General features: G+C 49.3%; 1 protein-coding gene across 1 annotated transcript in view; it reads right to left on the reverse strand.

The window, feature by feature from the left end:
• Positions 1–20625, reverse strand: part of lrrc2 (leucine rich repeat containing 2) — an 85438-nt gene extending 64813 nt beyond the window's left edge. The window contains exon 1 of the mRNA XM_078214398.1: positions 20461–20625. The gene's annotated coding sequence lies outside the window, so the exon portion shown is untranslated. The remainder of the gene's footprint in view (positions 1–20460) is intronic.
• Between the last annotated feature and the right edge of the window lie 525 nt (positions 20626–21150).

Below are 21150 nucleotides of genomic sequence, written 5' to 3' on the forward strand. Positions count from 1 at the left end.
CCACTATCTGGACTATTTTGAAATCTGGCAATCATTGAGTCAGCTATTCTTTATGTCACTGCAGAATGTCTCATTTGTTCCATGAAGGTTAAAGGAAATGACTGTTTCCCCAGGAATCTTTTTGAAGGCAGCAGACATCTGATCCAATAGGGTCTCCTTGTCAGAGAATAGAACACCTGTTAGAACCAGCCAGTCCATATGAGCCAACTTGGAACAATTCAGTAATTTAAATAATACCATTGATCCGGCGATCCTCAAATAGAATCTTTCAATCCTTAATGCAATCTGTGAAAGTCCATGAATATGAAATGACAATCAGTTTCCTGAAATTTATAAAATTGTAACTATGCCTCAGAGGCACTTAACAATTCACATTTTTTGTAAATTTTATCTATGAAAGCACAAATAAAGTCAAAACCTTCATCACCATCCAACTGAAGGGCATCCATCTCACAAAATATTTACATCTGATTTTATTTTTTATAGGACAATGCCAAGACCATACCTTATTTTCTCTTGAGTAGGAACGTAACTTGTTTCCACATATACTACATTTTCCACTGATAATAAAGCTCAGACTCTGAGAATATTAGAGGTTCATCATACCTCAACAGTTTACACTTGCTTCTTCCCATTTTCCACTATGGCCATTAGGACTTTAGTTTTTCTGTCTGAAATTTCTTGGTTTCCAAGCTTCTGCTGGAATTCTACCACCTTGCCCACCACGGAATCTGAGGGGGCAAGGGGCGGACAACAGAAATGTCCATTGACCTCGGGCAGGAATTTGCGGCCTCGCTTGAGCGAGGCCTTTAGATAGGAGCTATTGTCTGCTACATATCACAATTCAAAAAGCCAGGTGGTGAAGAATATAACTGGAGCCAGATTGACATACTTTTCAAAATATTTATTTACATAGGTACACAATAAAAAGATACACATCCCCAACAACAACCACAATTTCAGTTTTTTTTAATCGGAGCACAAGTGAATCCTAGTTAATTTCTACCACTTGCATACAATTAACATATAGCAGATAGTAAATTCTTCACCTCTCTGACACAGAGCCAAGTTGTCATTGCATGGGATCCTCAGGGTAGTGTTCTAAGCCCAACCATCTTTAGTTGCTTCATCAATAATTTTCCCTCCAGCATAATGCCTGAAATGGGGATGTTTGCTGATGATTGTTCAATACCATTTGCAACTATTCAGATACGAAAGAAGTCCTTGCCCACACGCAGCAAGACCTTGGCAAAATTCAGGCTGGTAAGTGGCAAGTGATGTCTGCTTTAGGCAATTACCAACTCCAACAAGAGAGAATCTAACCATTCCCCGACATTCAATGTCACTGCCTTTGCAGTATCCCCCACTACCAATATCCTCGGGGTTATCACTGGCTACATAACTGGACCAGACATATAATCAAGAACAGGTCAGAAGCTGGGAATTCTGCACTGAATAACTCAACTCCTGAATCCCCAAAGACTATCCACCATCTACAAGGCACAAGTCAAAGTACACGGTTATTTTGAACCTGTATAAGGCACTGATTTGGCCTCAGGTGGATTACTGTGTTCAGTTCTGGGCACCACACTTTAGGAAGGATGTGAAAACGTTGGAGAGAGTGCAGATGTGATGTAGGTATACAAAATCATAAAGGGTCTGGACAGAGTGGGTAGGGAGAAACTCTTCCTATTCATGAAAGAATCAAAAACGAGATGGCACAGATTTAAAGTAATTGACAAAAGAAGCAAAAGTGATATGAGAGAAAATATTTTCATGCAGCAAGTAGTTAAGGTGGTTGAAATGGTAATGAACGAGCGAGTCAGGGAAACAGCTTGACTAGGAATTTACATTAGGCAGATAAGAGGGTGGTTTTAAAATTGACTGGTGGGTTTCAAAAGAAACATATACAATTTGGAAATCATAAATGTGTGAGGCAAAATATAAGTTTACTTCATATAAATAGCAGCCATAAAGTAATAAGGATAGGAATTCTAGAGGACAGAAAAAAACAATAGAGTGGAAGGTCAAAGGGGATAGACATACTTAAAGTGAGGCTGAAGGCTGTTGTGGTATGGCTTTGAGATTTTGAAGCTGGTGGCTTTGTGGTGTGGCTTTGGGATCTTGGAAAACCGGTGCAGGCACAATGTGCCAAATAACTTGCCTCTGTGCTGTAACATCTCTGTGATTCTGAGTGTAATGGCATATTCTCCATTGCCTGGATGAGTGCAACTCAGTAAGGAGTCTAACAACACCAGGTTAAAGTCCAACAGGTTTATTTGGTAGCAAACGCCACTAGATTTCAGAGCGCTGCTCCTTCGTCAGGTGAGTGGGAGATCTGCTAACAAACAGGGCATATAAAGCAGAGAGAATCTCCAAAAAGATTTATATGCTCTGTTTGCTGTTTGTTAGCAGTTCTCCCACTCACCTGACGAAGGAGCAGCGCTCCAAAAGCTAGTGGCGTTTGCTACCAAATAAACCTGTTGGACTTTAACCTGGTGTTGTTAGACTCCTTACTGTGTTTACCCCAGTCTAACGCCGGCATCTCTACATCATGAGTGCAATTCCAACAGTATTCCAGAAGCTTGACGCCATCCAAGACAAAGCAGCTCACTTGATTGGCACCCCATCTACCACCTTGGACTTTCACTCCCTTCATAACCGGTGTCCAGCGGCAACAGCGTGTACCATTTACAAGTTACAACTTGACAAGGTTTCTTCAACAACACCTTCTAAATCTGCAACTTCTGCCAAATAGAAGAACATGAGTAGCAGAAGCATTGGAATACCACTGCCTGCAAGTTCCCCTTCAAGTGTCACACCATCCTGACTTGGTACCACATTGCTATTCCTTCGCTGTCACTGAATCATCCTCCCTAACAACACTGTGGGTGTACCTACACCACACGGACTGCAGTCGTTCAAAGTGGCAGCTCATCATCACCTGCTCAAGGGCAATTAGGGATGGAAAATAAATGTTGGTCTTGTCACTAATGATCATATCCCAAGAATGAATTTTGAAAAAAACAGGTGCTGGAAGAGAAGGTTACAAGAGGGACTGGAGTAGGTCTTGAAGTTCAACACATCCTACAAAACGATGGGAATGGCCAGGGTCCATGTGGGTTCACATCATGACACCTCTTATTTGGAGGAAGTGTATGGGGTTAAAAGAAAAGTTGTTCAATGTGAGAACAATTCCAGCCACCTGGAAGTTGGTGAGTGGGGACTGATTGAATGGTTGTGCAAGGAGGAAACAGCAATAGGCCGTCTTGATGAGAAATAGAGGTGAAGAGGGACTGTTCCCTTTGTAATGACGGGTAGTTGAACTGGCGTGTTGGATTATGGTGGAGGACATAAGAACATAAGAACATAAGAAATAGGAGCAGGAGTAGGCCATCTGGCCCTTCGAGCCAGCCCCGCCATTCAACAAGATCATGGCTGATCTGAAGCGAATCAGTTCCACTTACCCGCCTGCTCCCCATAACCCCTAATTCCCTTATCGATCAGAAAACTATCTACCCGTGATTTAAACATATTCAACGAGGAAGCCTCCACCACTTCAATGGGCAGAGAATTCCAGAGATTCACTACCCTCTGAGAGAAGAAGTTCCCCCTCAACTCTGTTCTGAACCAGCCCCCCCTTATTTTGAGGCTGTACCCTCTAGTTCTGGTTTCCCTTCTAAGTGGAAAGAATCTCTCCACCTCTACCCTATCCAGCCCCTTCATTATCTTATATGTCTCTATAAGATCACCCCTCATCCTTCTAAACTTCAACGAATACAGACCCAATCTGTTTAATCTCTCCTCATAAGCTACACCCCTCATCTCCGGTATCAACCTGGTGAACCTTCTCTGCACTCCCTCCAAGGCCAATATATCCTTTCGCAAATAAGGGGACCAAAACTGCACACAGTACTCCAGTTGCGGCCTCACCAGTGCCTTGTACAGTTGCAGCAAGACCTCCCTGCTTTTATATTCTATCCCCCTCGCGATAAAGGCCAACATTCCATTTGCCTTCTTGATCACCTGCTGCACCTGCAGACTGAGTTTTTGCGATTCGTGCACAAGGACCCCCAGGTCCCTCTGCACAGTCGCACGATGTAATTTTTCTCCATTTAAATAATATTCCAATTTACTATTATTTCTTCCAAAGTGGATAACCTCACATTTGCTAACGTTATATTCCATCTGCCAGATCCTCGCCCACTCGCTCAGCCTATCCAAATCTCTCTGCAGACTTTCCGCGTCCTCCACGCAATTCGCTTTCCCACTCACCTTCGTGTCATCAGCAAACTTGAATACCCTACATTCAGTCCCCTCCTCCAGATCATCTATGTAAATGGTAAACAATTGAGGCCCCAGCACCGATCCCTGCGGCACGCCACTGGTCATCAACTGCCAACCAGAAAAGCACCCATTTATCCCAACTCTCTGCTTCCTGTTAGATAGCCAATCCCCAATCCACGCCAACACCTTACCCCTAACTCCGTGTACCCCAATCTTCTGCAGCAACCTTTTGTGAGGCACCTTATCGAATGCCTTCTGGAAATCTAAAAACACCACATCCACCGGTTCCCCTCTGTCAACCGCACTAGTGACATCTTCATAAAAGTCCAGTAGATTCGTCAAACACGACTTTCCCTTCATGAATCCATGCTGCGTCTGCTTGATCGAACCATTCTTATTCAGGTGCTCTGTTATTTCCTCTTTAATAATGGACTCTAGCATCTTCCCAACTACGGACGTTAAGCTAACCGGCCTGTAGTTACCTGCCTTTTGTCTACTTCCTTTTTTAAACAGCGGCATAACAGTAGCTGTTTTCCAGTCAGCCGGCACTAACCCAGAGTCCAGCGAATTTTGATAAATTGACATCAGAACAGTCCTGCATGTACATGGGCAGGAACTGAACTAGGAAAGGAAACATTGATTTGAGATAAGAACAAATGGAATTAGACTTGTTTGTCTTGTAACTGTTAGAATGAATACAGCAGGATATGTCAGGCTGATCCAGCGAGGTATGTACTTGGACTGCAATTACTTAAATGACTCATTTTCCTACGGGTGATCTTGAGCCCGTGTTCACCGTCTTGAGCCAGTGGGGGCTCAAGATCCGGAAGTCGCTGATCTTACCGGCGAATCGCGATCACGGATCTTCCCCAACCCTCACCGGCCCATAATAGCGTGAACCTGCTTTACATTAATTTGAATGGAGTTTACTATCATAAATCCACCCTTGCCATATATTGAGGCCGTGCCGACGTGATGTCACATCGGCACTGTCTACAGCAGATTCATCCACACGTGAATCTGTCATGGGGGTCTCCCCAGGGGTGTAAAGGTGAGTATAGTCCCCAGGGGAGGGGGGTGGGACAATGAATGTGGAAGGGAGAGGGGGTGTTGATTCTGACTGGTGGTGGGGAGGGACACCTCCATGGCGGGTTGGAGGTTTATTCCTGTTATGATTGAGGTACCATCTTTAAACTGGGGGTGAAAGCTTTGAACATGCCAGCTAACTCCTGCCATTACGTTAATGGGTGTGCGTCAAGCAGATGGAAAATTGAAGAGGCTGACTGGATTCAAATTTAGCTCACACACTGTTTAGAAGGGCCTGGTGTAGCAGATTTCCTGCCCACCCCTTTACAGGTCTATCCAGATAAGAAGGGCTAAGGTTAGGGACTCCTGAGTTTGGAGATCCTGCACCTCAGGCCGATTTAGGGATTTAGCGTACGGTTAGCATAAATATGCCTGCTGAGATCACCCAACCTGAGGTTGTGGAGCATATTGTATGACCCAGGGCAAGATTATGACCTTCCTAGGTTGTTGTAAATAATTTGACATCTTGCGAATTGCTGGAAGTTTCTACCAGGGACGAAAGACCTGATATCCCCACTCTGTTGTGAATGGGGGTGGGGGAGAGAGGTATTGGGGGGGGGGGGGGGGGGGGGAGGAGGGGGCTGCTTTCCCAGATGCATTCCATGTCTGCCAGGACTAGGCGAATTGCAAGACTTTCCCAGACCCATCAGCTTTGACAGGATCGATGATGGTATTCCGGAATATTTATGCCAAAGTGGATTGACCCTCAGATTTTCAGCCTCACTGCAGCTGATTCAGACTTTGCACTGGGAAAGATGGAAATTCGGGGAGATTTTATGGTGCCTGCAAGAGCATGAAACACGGTTCACAGTGACTTTATTGGGCGGGAGCTGAAATTTCACCTTACGAGTAGCAGACTCAAATTTAGAGATGAACTCAGCATCATATTTATGGGGGGATGGGGCCTCTTATTGCCCATGGCGGTTCCTACTTGCAATACATTTGCATGCCGGAAATACTTATTATATTAAAACATTTTGTAATTACACCCTGCCTACATGATAAAGTTAGCGATGCATCAGAATCTCATGGCACCCACTTCAGGTTCATTTAAAGGTGGCATGCAAGAGTTGGATTTGTGCCGTTGTGTTGCAGCTCATCAGGTTTCCCTGTTGAACTCAGCAGCACAAGGGAGTAGGGCAGGAGGATGGTGGCTTGAGTGGAGGCTTGAGACTGGCAAGGGTTAGTCAGTAATGAGAGGGTGAGGATTTGGAGGCACGAGCATGGAGGAGTGGAGGAAAGATCCAAGGGAGGAAAGAGGGTGGGGGAAGAATGAAATGGGAAAGGCTTAGTGTCCTGATGTGGTGGGAGTACTCAGTCAATGTAAGAAAATGAGGGGCCTAAGGGGCAGCTTCAGTATTGCCCAAATGTGTGTTCATCTCAGGGTATTGGCTGGCAGAGCCCTTACAGTGCTCTGAATTCACCTACAACATTTAAATTATTCCCACTGAGAGTGATTTCCGATAATATCCTTTAGAATGTATAAAGGGAGGACAGCTGAGCCTGCAAGTTCAGCCAGGTCCCACAGAGTGGCGAATACAACACTGGACACCAGTATTAGGGTTGTCAACCCTACAGTATTAGCTTGGACACCCTAGGAATTGAAGATCAATCTCCAGGACAATGCTGTTAGCAATTTTGGAAAAAGTTTACAGGGGTATTAAAAAATACTTTTTCTTCATTTTCATTGAAAATTTCTCTTCACGAGATATAAAAAGATTGAAAATGGATTTAAAAAGACTGTTTGGCTGAGAGTCAAACATCATCCAATTGGGTAATGAGTCTTTTTGTGTTCCAATTAGCGTAAGAAGGCAGTATGTCACAAGGATGGATGTGTTGGCCGACTAATAGCTGGAGCATTGGTCAAGTCCAAAGCTGTGCGGGTTAGGTTGATTGGCCATGCTAAATTGACCCTCGTGTCAGGGGGATTAGCAGGGTAAATGTGTGGGGTTATGGGTATAGGGCTTGGGTGGGATTGTGGTCAGTACAGACTCGATGGGCCTAATGGCCTCCTTCTGTACTGTAGGGATTCTATGATTCCATGAAGTCATGTGATGAAACCTCTGGGAATACATTGCAGTTGGCATCCTAACTAACATGACCATTCAATAAAGAGTAAATGCAAAAACGCATCAGCTGGGATTTTCTGGCTCTGCTGTGGTGGGATCCACCATGGGGGATTTTGTGGGCCAATCAAAATTGCACAGACTTCTGACAGGACCAGAAGATACTGGCAGAACCAGGGGATACCGGCAGTGACCAGAAAATCTTGGCAAATGCTGTTTTTTCCACGAGAAATATCTAATTCTACTGTAGCCATCAAAATGTGCCAACTATGAGTTGTGCCTGTATATTTAGCTCTCGGACTATGCAAATGATACGCACATGAGAAAAGTGAAATATTTACAAGTGAAATTTAAGTTTGAGAAACACCTTTGCCACGTTTATGCTCTCAATAGAATCATAGAATCCCTACAGTGCAGAAGGAGGCATTTCAACCCATCGAGTCTGCACTGACTCAGCACCTTACCCAGCCCCTTCCCCAGACTTCTCCAGACATTCCTTCAATCCTGCGCATTTACCATGGCTAATGCCTAATAGCTGATATAGGTGATATAGTGGCACAGTGGTTAGCACTGCTGCCTACAGCGCCAGGGACTTGGGTTCAATTCTGGTCTCGGGTCACTGTCTATGTGGAGTTTGCATGTTCCCCCTGTGTCTGCGTGGGTTTCCTCCAGGTGCTCTGGTTTCCTCCCACAGTCCAAAGATGTGCAGCTTAGGTTGATTGGCCATGGTAAATTGCCCCTTACTGTCAGGGAGATTAGCAGAGTAAATTCATGCAGTTACAGGGATAGGACCTGGGTGGGATTGTTGTCAGTGCAGGCTCAATGGGCCGAATAGCCTCCCTCTGCATTGTTGGCAAAAAAAAGTACTCCTAACTTACACACCTTGGAGCAATTTAGCATGGCCAATCCACCTAACCTGTACCTCTTTGGACTGTGGGAGAAAACCAGAGCACTTGTTGGAAACCCACGCAGAGACAGGGAGAACATGCAAACTCCACACATGGCCAGAAGTGAACCCAGGTCCCTGGCACTGAGGCAGCAGTGCTAACAATGGTGCCGCCATTAGTCTTATGGCGGCACGGTAGCACAGTGGTTAGCACTGCTGCTTCACAGCTCCAGGGTCCCGGGTTCGATTCCCGGCTTGGGTCACTGTCTGTGTGGAGTTTGCACATTCTCCTCGTGTCTGCGTGGGTTTCCTCCGGGTGCTCCGGTTTCCTCCCACAGTCCAAAGATGTGCGGGTTAGGTTGATTGGCCAGGTTAAAAATTGTCCCTGAGATGTGTAGTTAGAGGGATTAGCGGGTAAATATGTGGGGGTAGGGCCTGGGTGGGATTGTGGTCGGTGCAGACTCGATGGGCCGAATGGCCTCCTTCTGCACTGTAGGGTTTCTATGTCAGGCAGCAAAGTTGTAGCCGGGAAGGAGAGCTTCTGTTTGTATTGGAGGCTCTTTTATTACCTGCCCATACCTGCTGTATTGTTAGTTGATGGCAAGTTTCACCACTGAAAAGCTTCCCATGCCTCATGATCACATGTGTCTCACGTGTACACCACCGGCATCTCAATTTTTATTGTAATCATATGAGAACAAACAAAAAGCGAGAGCAGATGTGGCAGCCACTTCCTGTTCCAATGTTGGGAATGTTGCGCCACAGTTAAAATTCCACACTCACTCTGCAGAACGTCATGGTGTACTCTGCCTATAGGCTATAGATTCGGTTGGCCTATTCTTGATAGCGCAGTTAACTTGAAATTTACTTGGCAAGCCACTTACATTTGAAGAAGAAGGATAAGCAAACATTCAGGCATGATAATGTCACATCCAAATTACCCAATCCCAACATTTCAACATGACTTATATCATCATATCATGTGTTTGCAAATGAAACAAATAAAAAGCCAAAAGGTGAAATATTTCATTAACATAACACTCTTTGGCCCCTCTGCCATCTTGGCAAGTTAAGGTAATGAATAGCTGACCCAACCAAAATGGGAGCATCTGGGGTGGAATTTTCCCGTCCGACCCTCCATGGGAATCATAGTGGGCGGGGCAGACCATGCAAAGGTACATTGACCTTAGGCGGGATTTTCCAAACTTGGGATGAGAAGGGCCAGAAAATTCCACCCCTGAAGTTGATTGACAATCGGTGCTGAATGAACTGGTTTCTTCAACTGCACCTTTAGTGATTCTTCAGCTGACTACAGGGAAGGAGAATAAAACCTGCCAATCTTTATACTCCTGATTGCTATCCAACAATCCTTGTTTCAAAGGTGTTGTATGGGCATCAGGCTGGACAATCAAACACAACGGGACTGACAATTAATTCTTGATTTACAATGACTGAGATCAAATAACCAGTATTCCTGAATTTTAGAAAACTCTCAACACAATAGTGACAGTGGGACACATACAGCTGGAGTTAATGGCCACAGCAGCTGGATCATTGACCAGCTGGAGAGCTGGCAGCAAACCCACTGCAGCCATTTCCCTGAGTCCCAATATGATATACAGCCAATCAGACACCTACCTGGCTGCCATTAATATTCCCTCAGCCCACACAATGAAAGTCCTGCCAGTCAGATACCAGCAACTCTTCTGAACCAGCAGCGCTAGCGGAAGTAGTGGCCACTGCCGGTACAGCAGGAAGCCCAGGAAGAGGAGTATCACTGGATTGCCAGAATGTTGGTAAATGAGAGGGTGTGGTAAACCACTGTTAAGCTTACTGCCTGTGTGTGTGTGACATGCCTGGGCATGCCCCTGCCAGCCCTGCCTGAGACTCCTCCTCCCCCTGGTCCAGGTATAAAGGTGACTGCTCCCAACCCCCCTGCCTCAGTCTCTGGACCAGTTCATCAGCAAGTCTTTTGCGAATAAAAGCCTATTTGTTCTTGCATACAAACTAGTCTTTGCTTGATTGATAGTGCATCAATTTTATTCGCAAAACGTTTTGGGATGGAGCAGATACTAAAACCCGATGGAGTGGAATTGGATCCTCAAGCCGTAGGAGCCTCTAACAGCTTCGATCACTGGCTGTGATGTTTCAAAACTTTCCTCACCACCTCCGCCTCCGTTGTCCGGACCGAAACCAACAAGCTACACGTGCTCCACGCCCGGGTAAGCGATCAAGTATTCTCGATGATTAGAGACGCTGAAACTTACGAGGATGCGATCGAACTTTTAAAAGGCCAGTACAACAAACAGAATAATGTAATCTACGCCAGACATCTTCTGGCTACTCGCAGACAACAGCCAGGAGAATCGGGCGACCAATTCCTGATTGCGTTGCGAGCACTTGGCAGGGCCTGCAACTGCAAGGCCGTAACAGCCACCCAGAACACTGAGGACTTAATCAGAGATGTCTCTGTCACGGGTATCAGGTCAAACTATATCCGACAACGACTGCTGGAACAGGGTGGGCTGGACCTACAAAAGACTGTGGCGCTTGCCGACTCGTTAGAGGTGGCCTTCCGTAATCTCGAGGCCTACACCCCCGACCATGGGGGCGCATCGTGGATGCCGCAGTCACCGCCACCTCTGTACCCGGGAGGGCCACAGGCCTACGCCACGCCTCGTCCCACCAATGACCTGACCGCTGCGGCAGTCTCTGGAGGCCCGAAGTGCTACTTCTGCGGCCTGGGGAAGCACCCCCGACAACGCTGCCCGGCGAAGGATGCGATCTGCTCCGGGTGTGGAAAGAAGGGCCATTACACGAAGGTATTGTGGTGGACCTCAGTTGTGCCTTTGTCCTATATGGACCACCATTGTGTGTGTTTGTCATACCTGGACACATCCCCTTCCAGTTTGGTTCCTCCCCTCAGCACCTAGTATAAAGGTGGCTGTCTCCTCCCCCTTGTTCAGTCCAGGTCGGTTAATTGTTGGGATCTGCTCCTGATTCTGTTGTGAATAAAAGCCTACACTTATATTGGCATATCGGTAGTCTTTCGCCTTATTGATAGCGCATCAATTTTATTCACAACAGTTACTAGTATGGAGCAGTTTCTAAAACCCGACAAGTTAGCATTAGACCCTCAAGAGGTTGGAGCCTCTGATAAATTTGATCATTGGTTGGACTGCTTCGAAGCATTCGTCGACACCGCTACGGCCATCGACACCGACGCTGCTAAACTCCACGTGCTCCGCGCCCGGGTAAGCGAAACTGTCTATGGAATCTTCCGGGACGCTGCTACTTACGCGGACGCTATCGAACTCCTAAAAGGGCAGTTCCGAAAGAGCCCGAACGTGGTCTACGCCAGACACCTCCTAACTACCCGCAAACAGCAGCCAGGAGAATCGTGCGCCCAATTTCTGCGCGCCCTGCGAGTCCTCGCCCGAGCATGCGACTGTAAGGCTGTTTCAGCAGCTCAGAACACGGAGGATCTGATCCGCGACGCCTACGTTGCGGGCATTGAGTCTACATACATCCAGCAGCGTCTGCTGGAACAAGATGACCTAGACCTCCGGAAAACGGCCACGATGGCTGAAACATTAGAAGCAGCCTCCCATAATCTCGGGTCTTACCTTGGATCCCGTTCCACCGACGGCTCCACTGCGACGGCTGCTCCAGCAGGGCCCAAATGTTACTTTTGTGGCCTCCCTAAGCACCCTCGGCGTCACTGCCCGGCAAAGGACGCGATTTGCTCCGGATGCGGTAAGCTAGGCCACTTTGTTAAAGTCTGCAGAGCAAAGCCGCTTCTGAAGACTCGTGGAGCCATGTGTGCTCCGAGGGCGCGGCCATCTTTGATGCAGGCGGCGGCTGCGCGCGAATCGCCACCTTGGATGCGGTCACCGGAAGTGCGGGAATCGCCATCTTTGATGGGGTCACCGGAAGTGCGGGAATCGCCATCTTTGATGGGGTCACCGGAAGTGCGGGAGTCGCCATCTTTGAGACTGGCATCAAGGCAAGCTGAGCAGGAAGCTTCATCCGTGATGTCATCAGACGGCGACGAAGATGGATTCTTCTTTAATTCAACAGTGGCATCGATTTGCCTGGACCAGTCGCAGCCACATCAACTCTCCAAGTCCATAATGGAGATCAAGGTAAATGGTTATGCAGAAAACTGCCTGTTTGACTGTGGGAGCACGGAAAGTTTTATACACCCTCGCACAGTGCGTCAATATGCCCTTCCCGTGCGACCCTGGAGCCAGACCATCTCCATGGCCTCGAATTCTCACTCAGTGGACGTCCTCGGGTGCTGCTTGGTGACGCTGACGGTACAGGGCACAGTCTACGAGCGTTTTCGGCTCCTCGTGCTGCCGCGACTCTGCGCAGCTGTACTGCTGGGGTTAGATTTCCTCAGCCATCATAGGAGCGTCACCCTGCAGTACGATGGCCCTTATCCCCCGCTCTCCGTCTGCAAGGCGCCGTCACGGCAGCGCCCCTCGCGCACCACCTGCAGTCTCTCGACCCTCAAGATCACCCCCCCCCCGTTATTTGATAACCTCACCCCGGATTGTAGGCCTATAGCCACCAAGAGTAGGCGCTATAGTGCGGATGACCGGGCCTTCATTCGGTCCGAGGTACAACGTTTGCTCCAGGAAGGGATTATCCAGGCCAGCACCAGCCCCTGGAGGGCGCAAGTGGTCGTAGTTAAATCGGGAGAGAAACACCGCATGGTGATTGACTACAGCCAGACCATAAACAGGTATACCCAACTAGATGCATATCCTCTTCCCCGTATCGCGGACATAGTCAACCACATCGCGCACTATAGGGTTTTTTCAACGATCGATTTGAAATCGGCTTACCACCAGCTCCCTATCCGCTCGGAGGATCGCCCATACACTGCCTTTGAGGCGGATGGCCGCCTCTACCAGTTCCTCCGAGTCCCCTTTGGTGTCACCAATGGGGTCTCAGTCTTCCAACGGGCCATGGATCAAATGGTGGACCAGCACGGACTACGGGCCACTTTCCCGTATCTGGATAACGTCACCATCTGCGGCCATGACCTGCAGGACCATGATGCCAACCTACAAAAATTCCTTCGTACGGCCACTCTCCTGAACCTCACATACAATGAGGCGAAGTGTGTTTTCCGGACACGCCGCCTCGCCATCCTTGGGTACGTGATAGAAAATGGTGTCCTTGGCCCCGACCCAGCCCGTATGCGTCCCCTTATGCAGCTTCCCCTCCCTACTACCCTCAAAGCACTGAGGAGATGCCTGGGCTTCTTCTCCTATTATGCCCAGTGGGTTCCCCGTTACGCAGATAAAGCCCGTCCGCTCCTAAAATCGACCTCTTTTCCCCTGGCGGAGGAGGCCTGTCGGGCCTTCGATGACATCAAAGCGGACATCGCGAAGGCCGCGATGCACGCTGTGGACGAATCCATCCCATTCCAAGTGGAAAGTGATGCGTCTGACTTTGCCCTAGCTGCCACCCTTAACCAGAGGGGCCGTCCGGTGGCCTTCTTTTCCCGGACCTTACAAGGCCCTGAGATTCGACACTCCTCCGTCGAGAAGGAGGCCCAGGCCATCGTGGAAGCCGTCCGGCACTGGCGCCATTATCTTGCGGGCCAACGATTCACCTTAATTACGGACCAGCGGTCAGTTGCCTTCCTGTTTAACACCAGGCAAAAGGGCAAGATTAAGAATGACAAGATCTTGCGGTGGAGGATTGAGCTCTCCACCTACAGATATGACATCATGTACCGGCCTGGGAAGCTCAATGAGCCCCCAGACGCCCTGTCCCGTGGATCATGTGCCAGTGCCCAACTAGACCAGCTACAGTCCCTCCATAACGACCTCTGTCACCCGGGTGTCACCAGATTTTTCCATTTTGTCAAGTCCCGTAACCTGCCCTTCTCCCTTGAGGAAGTCCGGACGATTACCAGGCAATGCAGGGTCTGCGCTGAGTGCAAACCGCAGTTCTACCGGCCAGGTAGGGCGCACCTTGTGAAGGCCACTCGCGCGTTCGAGCGCCTTAGCGTTGATTTTAAAGGCCCCCTCCCCTCCTCTAACCGCAATGTTTATTTCCTGAATATCATTGACGAATACTCACGTTTCCCTTTTGCCTTCCCCTGCTCGGACATGACCACGGCTACAGTGATTCGGACCCTGAACAAGCTCTTCACCCTGTTCGGCTTCCCAGCCTATATCCATAGCGACCGTGGGTCCTCTTTCATGAGTGATGAGCTGAGGCAGTACCTGCTCGCCAAAGGCGTTGCCTCCAGCCGCACCACTAGCTATAACCCCAGGGGCAATGGTCAAGTAGAGCGGGAGAACGCAACCGTCTGGAAGGCCGTTCTATTAGCGTTACGGTCTAGGGGCCTTCCAGTCAGCCGTTGGCAAGACGTCCTTCCGGACGCATTACATTCCATTAGGTCACTCTTGTGCACAGCGACCAATACGACCCCTCACGAGCGGATGTTTTCATTTCCCAGGAAGTCCTCCTCGGGTACTTCGCTCCCGGATTGGCTGATGTCCCCGGGACCCGTCCTGCTTCGGAAGCATGTCCGGACCCATAAGGCAGATCCCTTGGTCGAGGAGGTCCAACTGCTCCATGCTAATCCCCAATATGCTTATGTAGCGTACCCTGATGGGCGGGAGGACACGGTTTCTGTCCGTGACTTGGCACCCGCGGGTGCCCCGGAGGTCACCACGTCCTTCCGCCCCACGGTCCCTGGTGTCGTCCATTCGGAGACTGCTACGCCTCTTCCTCCCTCAGTCCCTGTCCCCAATGTAGTGTGCCCAGATCCTGTTGCAGCCCCCCACCCCCCAGCTCCGGTTCCCACTGTTCCCCATACGCCACCAGGGCCACAGCCCATTCCTCTCGCCCCTATGTACAGCTCGCTCGAGTCGCCGGAGCCGTCGCCACGCAGTACCCGACGACTGGACGGGACGACGGATCGGTCCGCTTCACACCACCCAGCGCCTTCTCTCGACGCTCACTGTACGGAGCCTGGGCCGACATCGCTCCCTGCTCGGACGACTCTGCGACCTGCACTACGACGATCGCGACGACGGATCAAGCCACCGGTTCGTCTGGACTTGTGATATTGTTTCCGCTTCACCCCCGTGTTGTTTTTTTAAAAGGAAGGGGTGAATGTGGTGGACCTCAGTTGTGCCTTTGTCCTATATGGACCACCATTGTGTGTGTTTGTCATACCTGGACACATCCCCTTCCAGTTTGGTTCCTCCCCTCAGCACCTAGTATAAAGGTGGCTGTCTCCTCCCCCTTGTTCAGTCCAGGTCGGTTAATTGTTGGGATCTGCTCCTGATTCTGTTGTGAATAAAAGCCTACACTTATATTGGCATATCGGTAGTCTTTCGCCTTATTGATAGCGCATCAGGTATGCAGGGCGAAGTCGACCTCCAAGCCCAGTAGCACCGCATGTGACCCGCGGGGGCCGCCATCTTGGACACCTTCAGCCACGTGTGAGCCGTGCGGGCCGCCATCTTGGACGCCTTCAGCTGTGTATGAGCCGTGCGGGCCGCCATCTTGGATGCCGTCAGCCGCATCGCAAAATCCAACGGTGGCTTCGATTACGCTGGACCAGTCCAGGCCTCACCAACTCGCCAGGTCCATGATGGACATCGAGGTAAACGGTCGCACTACAAACTGTTTATTTGACTGTGGGAGTACGAAGAGCTTTATTCACCCTAACTCAGTGAGTCACTATGCCCTTTCAGTACTGCCAGTGAAGCAAACGATCTCCATGGCTTCAAAGTCCCACTCGGTGGATGTCCTCGGGTACTGCGTGGTGACCCTGAGTGTACGGGGCACAGTGTACAAAAACTTCAGGCTCCTCGTGCTGCCACAACTCTGCGCTGCCGTACTCCTGGGGCTAGATTTCCTGTGTCACCTTAAGAGCGTCACCATGGAGTATAATGGGCCTTTTCCCCCGCTCTCTGTTTGCAATCACCAGTTCTTAGATCGCCCACCGCGCACCACCTGCAGCCTCTCGACCCTTAAAGTCGCCCCTCCCTCACTGTTTGAAAATCTCACCCCCGACTGCAAGCCCATCGCCACCAAGAGCAGACGGTACAGTGCTGGAGACAGGGCTTTTATCAGGTCCGAAGTACAACGGCTCCAAGGGGAGGGGATCATCGAGGCCAGTACCAGCCCCTGGAGAGCCCAAGTAGTAGTTATCAAGACTGGGGAGAAACATCGCATGGTCATTGACTACAGTCAGACCATTAACCGATACGCGCAGCTGGATGCGTACCCCCTTCACCGCATCTCTGACATGGTTAATCAGATTGCGCAATATCGGGTGTTCTCCACCATCGACTTAAAATCTGCATACCACCAGCTCCCTATCCGCCCGGAAGACCGCCAATATACTGCCCTCGAGGCGGATGGCCGCCTCTATCACTTCCTTAGGGTCCCCTTCGGCGTCACCAACGGGGTCTCGGTTTTCCAGCGTGAGATGGACCGAATGGTAGACCAGAACGGGCTGCGGGCCACCTTCCCGTACCTGGATAACGTCACCATCTGCGGCCATGATCAGCAGGACCACGACGCCAACCTCCACAAATTCCTCCACACCGCCACACTCCTAAATCTGACCTACAATAAGGAGAAGTGCGTATTCCACACACGCCGCCTTGCCATCCTTGGTTGTGTTGTGGAAAACGGGGTCATCGGTCCCGATCCCGACCGCATGCGTCCCCTCCTGGAACTTCCCCTCCCCACCAGCCTCAAAGCACTGAGGAGATGCCTGGGCTTCTTCTCATATTACACCCAGTGGGTCCCCAATTATGCGGATAAAGCCCGTCCGCTCACCAAATCCACCTCTTTTCCCCTAACGGCAGAGGCCCGCCTGGCCTTCGACCGCATCAAAGCAGACATCGCGAAGGCCGCGATGCACGCTGTAGACGAATCCATCCCGTTCCAGGTGGAGAGTGATGCATCTGACTTCGCCCTAGCTGCCACCCTTAACCAGGTGGGCAGACCCGTGGCCTTCTTCTCATGAACCCTCCAAGGCCCTGAAATTCGACACTCCTCTGTCGAGAAGGAGGCCCAAGCCATTGTGGAAGCTGTACAGCACTGGCGCCACTACTTAGCTGGTAAACGATTCACCCTACTCACGGACCAACGATTCACCCTACTCACGGACCAACGGTCAGTCGCATTCATGTTTAACAACACGCAGCAGGGCAAGATCAAAAATGATAAAATATTGAGGTGGAGAATCGAGCTTTCCACCTACAATTACGACATCTTATACCGGCCCGGGAAGCTCAATGAGCCCCCAGCCGCCCTGTCCCGGGGAATATGTGCCAGCAAACAAATAGACCAATTGCAGACTCTCCACAACGACCTCTGCCACCCGGGGGTCACCAGGTTTTTTCACTTCATTAAAGCCCGTAACCTGCCCTACTCCATTGAGGAAGTCAGGTCTATAACCAGACACTGCCAGGTCTGCGCAGAGTGCAAGCCGCACTTCTATCGGCCAGGCAGAGCACACCTCATAAAGGCCACCCGCCCTTTCGAACGCCTAAGCGTCGACTTCAAAGGCCCCCTCCCCTCTTCTGACCGCAACATATACTTCCTCAACATCATTGACGAATATTCACGTTTCCCCTTCGCTATTCCCTGCCCAGATATGACCTCGGCCACGGTCGTCAGGGCCCTGCACAGCCTCTTCACCCTGTTCGGTTTCCCTAGCTATATCCATAGCGACCGGGGATCCTCCTTTATGAGTGATGAGCTGCGACAGTAGCCTCGAGTAGGACCACCAGCTACAACCCCAGGGGGAACGGACAGGTAGAGAGGGAGAATGCGACAGTCTGGAAGGGCGTTTTACTAGCTCTGAGGTCTAAAGGTCTTCCAGTTACCCGCTGGCAAGAGGTCCTCCCTGATGCACCACACTCGATTAGATCACTCCTTTGCACAGCTACCAATGCTACCCCTCACGAAAGAATGTTTGTTTTCCCCAGGAAGTCCTCCTTGGGGACCTCACTACCGTCGTGGCTGACGTCCCCAGGCCCTGTCCTGCTCCGGAAGCACGTGAGGACCCATGAGTTGGACCCCCTGGTCGAAAGGATCCAGCTCCTCCACGGCAACCCCCAATACGCCTATGTGGCGTACCCCGACAGGCGGGAGGACACGGTCTCCATTCGAGACCTGGCACCCGCAGGTGCCCCAGGGACCACATCGACCCACAACCCTACACCCCCAACCCCCGTATACAGCACGCCTGAGTCCCAGGAGCCGCCACCAAGCACCCGACAATCGGAAGGGACTACAGACGACTCGAGCGACTACGGCCTGGCGCCTGTACCAACACCGCGGCCACTGGAACCGACACCACAACCGGCACTACGGCGGTCGCAGTGGCAGATCAAGCCCCCAGAGAGACTGAATTTGTAAATTTGTAATTCTGTAAATATCGTTCCACCCACCTCACCCCCGCCGGACTCTTTTTAAAAGCAGGGGGTGAATGTGGTAAACCACTGTTAAGCTTATTGCCTGTGTGTGTGTGAGACATGCCTGGACATGCCCCTGCCGGCCCTGCCTGAGACTCCTCCCTCCCTGGTCCAGGTATAAAGGTGACTGCTCCCAACCCCCCTTCCTCACTCTCTGGACCAGTTCATCAGCATGGGTGTGCTCCAAGTCTTTTGCGAATAAAAGCCTATTTGTTCTTGCATACAAACTAGTCTTTGCTTGATTGATAGTGCATCAGAGGGCAGTCAGGCAAGCTCCACTGAGGGCAGTAAGGGTAGCCGGAGTTTTCCTGCAGGTGTGGCCCTTGCCACTGGCAGGTCCCTGCATTGGACACAAGGTGCCTGAGCAGGAGGGACCTCCTTCCTGCAAGGCCGCAGGCAAGCTTGCCTGGGTATACTTGATGGCCTGCCCACATGGTATGGACCCCTTAATTGGCCACTTAAAAGCATCTATTGGCCTAAGTTTGGAAAGGCCAACTTTTCCCACTTTGGAGATAATTGGGAGGAGCCAAGAAGGCTTTCCACCCAGGCACCTTCCTGCCCCATTAATTAGCCTATCTCTTAGGACTGACTGACCCATGTTCAACTGCTGTTCACCTGGAACCCTTCTCCACCATCCAATTCTGCCCATAATTATTTTTGGTGCTCCAGAAGTGGGTGTCCTGGGTGATAACTATTCTGGCTGAATGGCCTGCTAACACTCGTTATCAGGTATCAAATAGGCATTGTACATAGCTCATTGATAGCACTCCTGCCTCTGAAGGTGTGAGCTGAAGCTCCACTACAGAGAATTAAATATAAAACCTAGGCTGACAATTCAGTGGAGTACTGAGGGAGTGCTGTTCTGTTGCAGATGCTGCTATTCGGATGAGAAATTAAAACAGGGCTGCGTCCACCCAGAAAATATCTATTGACACTTTTTGAAGACAAGCACAGGATTTCTTCCATATGCCCTGGCCAGCATTAATCACTCAACCAACAACATCAAAAGCAGATTACCTAACCATTTTTCTCGTGGCTCTTTGTGGGATGATGCTGTGCCCAAATTGGCTACAGCATTCCTCACTAGATTAACATCAATTGGAAAGAAGGATCTAGACTATGAGACTACATACTTCTTTGGTGTAAGCCATCAGATTTAAACACACACCTGACAATGATGCTATGAACTCTTAGTCTAATAGGGATTAACACATTAAAAAGTTAAAACAAAAAGGGACTGGATGCGTAGTCCGGCATCGTTGCCAGAATTGAATTCCTTTCCCTCCAAGCTTTTCAGCCAACAGATGCAAATCTAAATCTATCAAATTAACACAAATTTTATGTTTTCCCAAACGGTTCCCAGTCAGTCAGTCCAGGTGGATTCCAATCTAGATTCATTCCAGCTCCATAGAGATTAGAAGTTATTTTCAACACAATTTAAAACTAAGATTAAAACTTGGAATTGATAATCCCACTTCAAAGAGCAGCATAGCATTTTCTTGCTGTCAAGATCTCGAATTAAGCACAATCCATTATGTTGAATCTCAGTGAAGTGAATTCAGTTGAATTCTGCTTTGAAGCACAATAATAACATGATCTTTATCATCATCAGGAAATTAGAACATAATTATCAGCTGGCCGTTTCAACCCTTTTACTCACCAAATTGAAAACAATGTTTTGCTTGCTGAAAGTTCCAGATTTTTCCGCTTAGATTTGATAGGTACCTCGATGTTTATAGCTTCTCTGACAAGCATCCCCTGCATGGTGGGTCAGAGTTGCCAAACCTCTAGTGTGACTCTCCTCTTGGTTGCTGTAATATACTATTTTTATATTCTGTTGATGTGATCTGTAAACTGTACACCAGATACACGTGTTCCACAAAACATTCAAAACATGTGGATCAACACTGACAGATTGAAAGGTCAAACAGTTAACTGAACTTGTAGTTATCAAGTTGAGGAACAATTGTATCATACTGTGTTTTCTTATCTTCCATCTGGGATTAGCCTAATTGAAAAGACATTTTTATTGAGAGCCATTGCCGTTTTTCACAGTGCCGCACAGTGCTTTGACATTGCCCCTTATAGAGAATGTTATTCTTGAGTATGTTGCCACCATTCAATGATTCAAAGTGCACAGAGTCACACTGATGTTTATTGTGAGGACTTCTATTTATTTAAAATGGATCGGTAAGATTTTAAAAAAAATTCAGTTGCTCATTATCTTAAGCTGCAGTTCCTCCTCCCACGAGCTGGGGAAAGTGCCATACAAGGCCCCAGTGACTGCCCTACACATGTAAAATTACCCTGACTACAGCAATGAACTTGGATCAGGGGTCCAGGCAAAGGA

Source organism: Mustelus asterias, chromosome 6 (assembly GCF_964213995.1).
Source record: "Mustelus asterias chromosome 6, sMusAst1.hap1.1, whole genome shotgun sequence".
Classification (NCBI taxonomy): domain Eukaryota; kingdom Metazoa; phylum Chordata; class Chondrichthyes; order Carcharhiniformes; family Triakidae; genus Mustelus; species Mustelus asterias.